Source organism: Mytilus californianus, unplaced genomic scaffold (assembly GCF_021869535.1).
Source record: "Mytilus californianus isolate M0D057914Y unplaced genomic scaffold, xbMytCali1.0.p SCAF_10, whole genome shotgun sequence".
In the NCBI taxonomy this organism is placed as follows: Eukaryota; Metazoa; Mollusca; class Bivalvia; order Mytilida; family Mytilidae; genus Mytilus; species Mytilus californianus.
Window position 1 is genome coordinate 77,884,052 of NW_026262582.1, and position 8,956 is coordinate 77,893,007.

Here is an 8,956-nt window from a genome sequence, read left to right on the forward strand (position 1 = left end):
TCTCTTTTTAGAATTGATTCACGTAAGAAAATATTATACCTCAAACAATAACATGGACTATTGTCAATCATTGTGACATGTGTAATGCGTTGTATATTGTTTACAGATCATAAATTGAATTTCACTGTGCTTCATTACGTTATTCTAAAATTCTAAAAATTCCTATTCTAGTATTTCGTGTTTTTTTCTCTCTTCTATATCACTAGACGGTACAGAACTTTTAAAAGGCCAATTACAGGGATAAAGCTTCATCAGGAATCAACTGTATGATAACAAATGATTAGATACAGTACAACCTGTGACATACTCTGAAAAATCTTCACCATCTGCTATGTTCAACATCCAATGGGGACCATTTATTGTGGGTCATACAACCTGGGATGTTGGCCATTTATTCGGGTCATAAACCATGGGTTGGTGGTCAATCTAATTAGGTTACCTGGAGAGGTGCACTAATTTTATCTATTGATTAAAAAAGATGTGTAAATTATGACATCCTGTATTAAAACTTTACCTGTCCAGGTAAATTGCTCTTGTCTTTTTTCAATTACATACATCATGTGTACATATGAAAAAGATTGAAAGATTTTTTCATTTGTTCATTTAAAAAGGTTAGAAATCATCTACTTTACTTTACGCTTTATAGATGATGTTCTCTCACTACATAATTCAAAATTTGGTGACTATGTTGATCGCATCTATCCCATCGAACTTGAGATTAAGGATACAAAAGAGGGGCGAAAGATACCAGAGGGACAGTCAAACTCATAGATCGAAAATAAACTGACAACGCCATGGCTAAAAAAGAAAAAGACAAACAGACAAATATAAGTACATAAAACACAACAGATACAGTTAAGTCTGCCTCATATCTTGACTTACATCTAATTGACAATGCGGGTCGGTTGAAAACAAAACTTTACGACAAAAGAGATGACTTCAGCTTCCCAATTGTGAACTTTCCATTTCTATGTAGCAACATTCCAGCAGCGCCTGCATACGGAGTATATGTATCGCAGTTGATACGATATCACAGGGCTTGTATTTCCTATCATTATTTCCTTGATAGAGGGTTGCTGCTCACAAGGAAGCTATTGAACAAACGAAGTGGTGAAGTTGAAATCATCCCTTCTTAAGTTTTACGGACGCCATCACGAGTTGGTTGACCGTTTTGAAATACCGTTTTACAGATGATAGCGGATATAATCCTAATGTCGTAACTACAATCCCGTTCCTTTTTCCCGGATGTGACTTACCGAATTGGACTTATTACAGGGTTTTTACTAACATGAGCAACACGACGGGTGTCACATGTGAGCAGGATATGGTTACCCTTCCGGAGAACCTGAGATCACCCCAGTTTTTGGTAGGGTTCGTGTTGCTCAGTCTTTACTTTTCTATGTTGTGTTTTGTGTACTTTTGTTTATCTTCGATTTGACAACAATAACACAGGTGATCAAAGAGCTTGATTAAATACTTTACTACCTAAACCTACCAGAAGTGGGTTGTTAAGGCTCAAGAGGTGCATATGAGTTAATTGTTGAACGTTGTGGGAGCGAAAGGACCCTCCAAATGTATTTCATCAGTTGCATGCAATATATTCATTAATTGCAAAGATATAAAAATCATAATTTAAGCTAGACCATAATAAGCTTAAGAGCATACGATACAGTTACAAGGGAGATAATCACGTTGCTAACGTAAAATGTTATTTATCACGACGTCAAACTGTGACATATAGGGAAAAGATACATTTTTAACTGATTTTTATCATTCAGACTGATTTAACTTGAAAACGAGTTCATGGACCACTCTTTTTAAAATGACATTTGGATTGATTATGTATGAAGGTTATATGTGCCAATTTTTATGAACAATTCACAGATGAATTATTTTTAAACTAGATAAATATACAGGAAAAAATGCCGTGTTTTCAAATAATTCGTTTCTATGTATGTTGGCGTTTGTTTTTGTTGCACTTCAGTGTTCCCGTTGTTCCTTTGTTTTCCTCTTATAGTTGATGTGGTTCCTTCGGTTTTAGTTTGTAACCCGGTTTGTTTTCTTTCATTCGATTTATAACTTTTGAACACCGGTATACTACTGTTGCCTTTATTTACTAAAGTCATTAACATGTGATAAAAACGAATTATTTCCAAAGCATTATTATATAAATTCAAGGCACACTTAAGTAGAGAAGATATTTCGAATGTTCTTACAAAAATCCACTTGCGTTTATCTTTTGAAACAAAAAAGTTCGGTATGTCTTTCTAAAGGATAGAAATGTCCATGAAACCGAAATTTCAAGTACATGTCTAAAATTTCGACCCAATTTATCTCTAAAAGTAACACATGAAGGTATATTTTTTATTACATTCTTGAATTGACTAGGTGACAATTTGCTTGTATGCCCTTAAACTTACACTTTTTTTCCAATCTTAAGATAAAAGCAAAACCGAAAGGCTTAGTGCAGTTGCAAATTAACATGTCCATATTTATCAGGAGAAAGTACGACTGAATATCAGTCTAATTGTATGAATCCATCCGTCATTGCTACAAACGTGTTTCATCTTCATTGTACGTTGAACTGCCAATCTTGACCAATACTCAACGCTTCCGGTGGGGGCAAGAAAAAAAGAGTAATTTTATGAGATGAAACCAAAAATATATAAAGCAAGTATATAGGTATGATAGGAAATGATAAAGAAAAATAAACAAAGAAAGGGGGTACCCATTTGCTTTTCGTTCATCTGGCCTGAATCATTCCGGCTTCCGTGGCGGTACCAGGGAAATAATCCCAGCCGGCATAGCTCCAGTTCATCATTTAACTTACTTGGCAAATGGGGGACTGAACAGACTAGAAAGAGAGTGTTGAAAGCTCTCTCTTGAAGGATACCAAGGAGGGAACCTCAGCTACTGTTGCTGGTAAGAGCTCCAGACGGTCACTGTTCTTGGGAAAAACATGTTTTTGAAGCCATTAGTCTTGGTTTAGTATTGCCAGAACTTCTTGGTATATGATGATCTTGTTCTTGATAACATTGGTGCTAGATAATTGTCGCATGGTATATCCACAAGATCATTAACCACTTTGTAGAGTAATGTAAGTTGTTATTTCACCCTTCTGTTTTCCAATGATTCCCATTCAAGTTCTTCCAACATGCTGCCCACACTACTGGTGTTCCTGTAGCGATTGGTGGCGTAACGGGCTGCACGACGCTGAACCATTTCAACATTTTTCACCTGCTCTTTTTGGTATGGGTTCCATACTGTTGCACAATAGTCTAAGTTTGATATGATTGCAAAATAGGCGTTTATCTTGGTTTCACTGTTAAATGAGGGTGGAAAAGGGTTATTTTCGTGCAATGTGTTTTGCCATTTTTATTTCACGTGCAGCCGTGAAAAAGGTTCGTTATTCACCGTGTTTCGTGAAATCGGTAAAAAGATCAACGTTCAAGAAATTTTTAATTGTTCGTTCATCGTGAAAAGGCAATTTTATTTCGCGTTCTTCCGTGCAGATACCCCCTTTACACCTCTCTTAAATGTTCTAAGGTTGCGTTTTAGAAATCATAGCATGTTGTGTGTGGTTTTTTTTTTTTGGTTACTCTATCGATGTGTTGTTTCCAGGACAGGTCCGATTCAATGTCAACCCCAAGGTATTTGGTACTTCTTGATTTCTCCAGCACTTTTCTATTAAGAGTGTTTGAGTGTTTATTGGTGAGCGTGATCTGGTGGTAGTTTTAACACTGCACTTCTGTGGGTGAAGGTCCATGCCCCAGGTTTTTTTTTCCCATTCTGCAAGTTTGTAGAGATCTTCTTGTAGTATTTTAGTATCAGCAGGAGATGTTATTGTTCTGTATACTATACAATCGTCTGCAAATAGTCGTGTGTTATTAAGGTACAGTATTCGACAATCGATTGATACAATAACAATTGACTTTAAAACATCGATTGATACGATTGATCACGATTGATAACCAGTTTTCAACTCTATCAACTGACTAAAAAGTACAATCCATAAATCGTTACGATAGATACGATTTATTATCAAATATCATTTTAATCAACTCAATAAGAAATACAAATACTCGATTGTTACGATCGATACAATTGATTAACAAATATCAACTCAATCAACTTAATACAAAATACAAACACTCGATCGTTATGATTGATACAATTGATCACGATTGATTAACAAATATCAAATTAATAAAAAATACAAACACTCAATAGTTACGATCGATACGATTGACCACGATTGATTAACAAATATCAACTCAATCAACTCAATTAGAAATACAAACAATCGAACGTTATGATCGATACGATTGATTATCATTGATTACTAAATATTAACTCAATCAAATCAATACGAAATACCAACATTCGATCGTTACGACCGATACGATTGATCACGATTCATTACCAAATATCGACTAAATCAACTCAATACCAAATACAAACACTCGATCGTAACGATCGATACGATTGCTCACGATTGATTACCAAATACCAACTCAATAAACTTATTAAAAACAAGGATCGTCAAGTTGGTTACTTATTCCTTATTCCTTATTCGTTACTTATTCCTTATTCCATATTCGTTACCTATTCGTTACTTATTCCTTATTCCTTATTCGTTACTTATTCCTTATTGCTTATCCGTTCCTTATTTGCTTTTTAATATGTTGCCCTCTTTTAATACTTTCTTTTCTTTTCTTTTTCTTTTTTACTATGAGGTAAGATATTGGTTCGAGGAGGTAAAATTACCCTGTCAGCGCGAATGTACCCGCTTCCGCGCTCGATTGATACCCTTTTGTATATTCGCTTTTACTATGTTGCTCCCTTTTAATGATATTTCGTTTCTTTTTAATCTCTGGTGTTAATTATTGGTTCGTAAGGTGACATTACCCCGTAAGCGTGTATGTACCCGTTTCAGATCTCGACTAAATCACTTTTATTTATTCGCTACTTATTCGTTCCTTTTTCACTTTTTTTTTATACGTTGCACCTTTTTAATGCTTTCTTTTATTTCATTTTTTTGTCTCTAGTGTAAACTCTGGGTATGTAGAGGTGCAATAACCCTTTAAGCGCATATGTACCCGTTTCAGCGCTCGACTGATATCCTATTACTTATTCGATATATATATATATATACTTATTCGTTCCTTATTCGCTTTAAATACGTTGCACCTTTTCAATGCTTAATTTTCTTTTATTTGTTTGTCTCTGATGTTAGCTTTGGGTTCGTAAAAGTGAAATAACCCTATTAGCGCGTATGTACCCGTTTCAGCGCTCGACTGATATCCTGTTACTTATTCGTTATACATATACTTATTCGTTCCTTTTTCGCTTTTTAAACGTAGCACATTTATAGAATAAGTAACGAAAAAGGAATAAGGAATAAGTAACGAATAAGTAACCAATAAGGAAAAAGGAATAAGTAACGAATAAGGGATAAGGAATAAGTAACCAACTTGACGACCCTTCAAAAACATACAACCACTTGATCGTTATCAATGAAAGGCTTGGGTTAAGCGAAATCCAAAAAGACCTGTGCCTTCGTCAATATAGGTGGAAATAAATATTATACAAACGGTTTTCATAAAATTTTAACTGCAAATTGTACTAAGTACGTATTTTCTGCAAGAATTTGTTAGTTTTTTATATATACATATAAATAAAAAGATGTGGTATTAGTGCCAATGAGACAACTCTCCATCCAAGTCACAATGTATAACAAGTTAACAATTATAGGTTGAAGTACGGCCTTCAACATATAACCTCGGCTCACACCGAACAGCAAGCTATAAAGGGACCCAACATGACTAGTGTAAAACAATTCAAACAGGAAAACCGACAGTCTAATCTATATAAAAAATGAGAAACGAAAAACACTTATGAACCACACCAACAAACGACAACTACTGAACTGCAGGCTTCTGACTAATGACAGGTGCATGAAAACTTGAATACCAGCGATACGATCGTGACCCTTGAAATACAAATGATACAATTGATTGCGTTGATCAACTCTTAATCGATCGTAACGATTGGATACGATTGATACGATCGTGTCCCCTTAAATACAAATGATACAATAGATTGATTTGATCAACTCTTAATCGATCATAACGGTTTAAAACGATTGATACGATCGTGAAATTTACAAAACAAATGATACAATTGATTGGGTTGATCAACTGTTAATCCATCGTAATGACTGAATACGATCGGTACGATCGTGACCCTTACAAAACAAATTATACAAATGATTGAGTTGGTCAACTCTAAATCGCTCGTAACGATTGAATACGATTCCATCGTGACCCTTGAAAAAACAAATGATAGAGTTGATTGAGTTTATCAACTCGTAATCGATCGTAACGATTGAACCCGATTGATACGTTCGTAACCCTTGAAATACAAATGATACAGTTGATTCAGTTGATCAACTCTTAATCGATCGTAACGATTGAACACGATCGATACGATAGTGATTCTTTAGATACAAAAGATAAAGTTGATTGAGTTGATCAACTCTTAATCGATCGTAACGATTGAACACGATCGATATCATGACCCTTGAAATACAAATGATACATTTGATCGAGTTGATCAACTCTTAATCGATCGTTACGATTGATTACGATCTATACGATTGTGACCATTGAAATACAAAGATAGAGTTGATTGAGTTGATCAACTCTTAATCGATCGTAACGATTGAATACGATCGATACGATCGTGACCCTTGAAAAGGAAAGGATACAGTTGATTGTGTTGATCAACTCTTAATCAATCGTAACGATTGAATACGATCGGTACGATCGTGATCCTTGAAATACAAAGATAGAGTTGATTGAGTTGATCAACTCTTAATCGATCGTAACGATTGAATACGATCGATACGATCGTGACCCTTGAAAGGGAAAGGATACAGGTGATTGAGTTGATCAACTTTTAATCGATCGTAATAATTGTATACGATCGATAAGATCGTGACCCTTGAAAATGAAAGGATACAGTTGATTGAGTTAAATAAATCTTTATCGATCATAACGATTGCATACGATTGATACGATCGTAACCCTTGAAATACAAATGTATTCTATATTCTTTAAACTGTTGTACACCATTATTCTCTTTTCTTTATACAGTAGCACCTTATCATTCTCTATTCTTTGTATTGTAGCAGCCCATTATTGTTTGTTCTTATATTGTAGCACCCCATCATTTTCTTTTTTATATGGTAACACCTCATTATTCTCTATTCTTTGTATTGTAGCACATAGGCGGATCCAGAGGGGGGCCTGCACCCTCCCCCCCTTTTGTGGAAAAAATTTGGTTGATTATATAGGGAATCACTGAAGCATGACTGGAGCGGGGCCCCCTTAGGTCAGTCAGTGCCCCCCCCCCCCTTATAAAAAGTTCTGGTTCCGCCACTGTAGCACCCCATCATTCTCTTTTTTTTCATACAGTACTGCATCATCATTGTCTATTCTTTATAATGTATACGTAGCACCCCGTCATTCTCTATTCTTTATATTGAAGCACTCAATTATTCCCTATTCTTTATGCTATAGCTTTCTATCATTCCCTATTCCTTATACAGTAGCACACTATTATTATCTATTCTTTATATTGTAGCACACCATTATTCTCTATTCTTTATACAGTAGCACAACATTATTCTCTATTCTTTATATTGTAGCACACCATTTTTCTCTATTCCTTATACAGTTGCACAACAATATTCTCTATTCTTTATATTAAAGCACACCATTATTCTCTTTTCTTTATATTGTAGCACACCAATATCCTGTATTCTTTTAATTGTAGCTCTCTATCATTCTCTATTCTTGATTCGGTAGCACACCATTATTCACTATTCCTCATTCAGTAGCACACCATAATTCTCTAATCTTTATACGGTACCACATCATATCATTGTCTATTCTTTATAATGTAGCACCCCGTCATTCTCTATTCTTTATATTGTAGCACCCAATAATTCTCTATTCTCTATACTGCAGCTCCCCATCATAATATATTTTTTTATATTGTAGATCCCCATTATTCTCTCTTCCTTATACAGTAACACCTCATTATTATTTATTCTTCATATTGTAGCACCCTATTATTCTCTATTCTTTATATTGTAGCACCCTATTATTCTCTATTCTTTATATTGTAGCATTCCATTATTCTCTATTCTTTATAGTGTATCACCCCATTATTCTCTATTCTTTATACAGTAGCAGCCCATCATTCTCTATTCTTTATATTGTAGCATCTCATTATTCTCTATTCTTTATATTGTAGCATCCAAATATTCTCTATTCTTTTTATTGTAGCAGCCCATTATTCTCTATTCTTTGTAGTGTAGCACCCCATTATTCTCTAATCTTTATATTGTAGCAACCCATTATTCTCTATTCTTTATACAGTAGCACCCAATTATTCTCTATTCTTTATACAGTAGCACCCAATTATTCTCTATTCTTTATACAGTAGCACCCAATTATTCTCTATCCTTTATACAGTTGCACCCCATTATTCTCTATTCTTTATAATGTAGCACCCCATTATTCTCTTTTCTTTATATGGTTGCACACCATTATTCTTTATTCTTTATGTGGTAGCACCCCATTATTATCTATTCTTTATATTGCAGCACCCCATTATTCTCTATTCTTTATATTGTAGCACCCCATTATTCTCTTTTCTTTATGTGGTAGCACCTCATTATAATCTATTCTTTATATTGTAGCACCCTATTTTTTCTATCCTTTATATTGAAGCACACCATTATTCTTTGGTTTTTAAATTGTAGCACCCCATTTTTCTTTATTCTTTATATTGTAGCTTCCCATCATTCTCTTTTCTTTATACAGTAGCACCCAATTATTCTCTATTCTTTATACAGTAGCACCCAATTATTCTCTATCCTTTATAC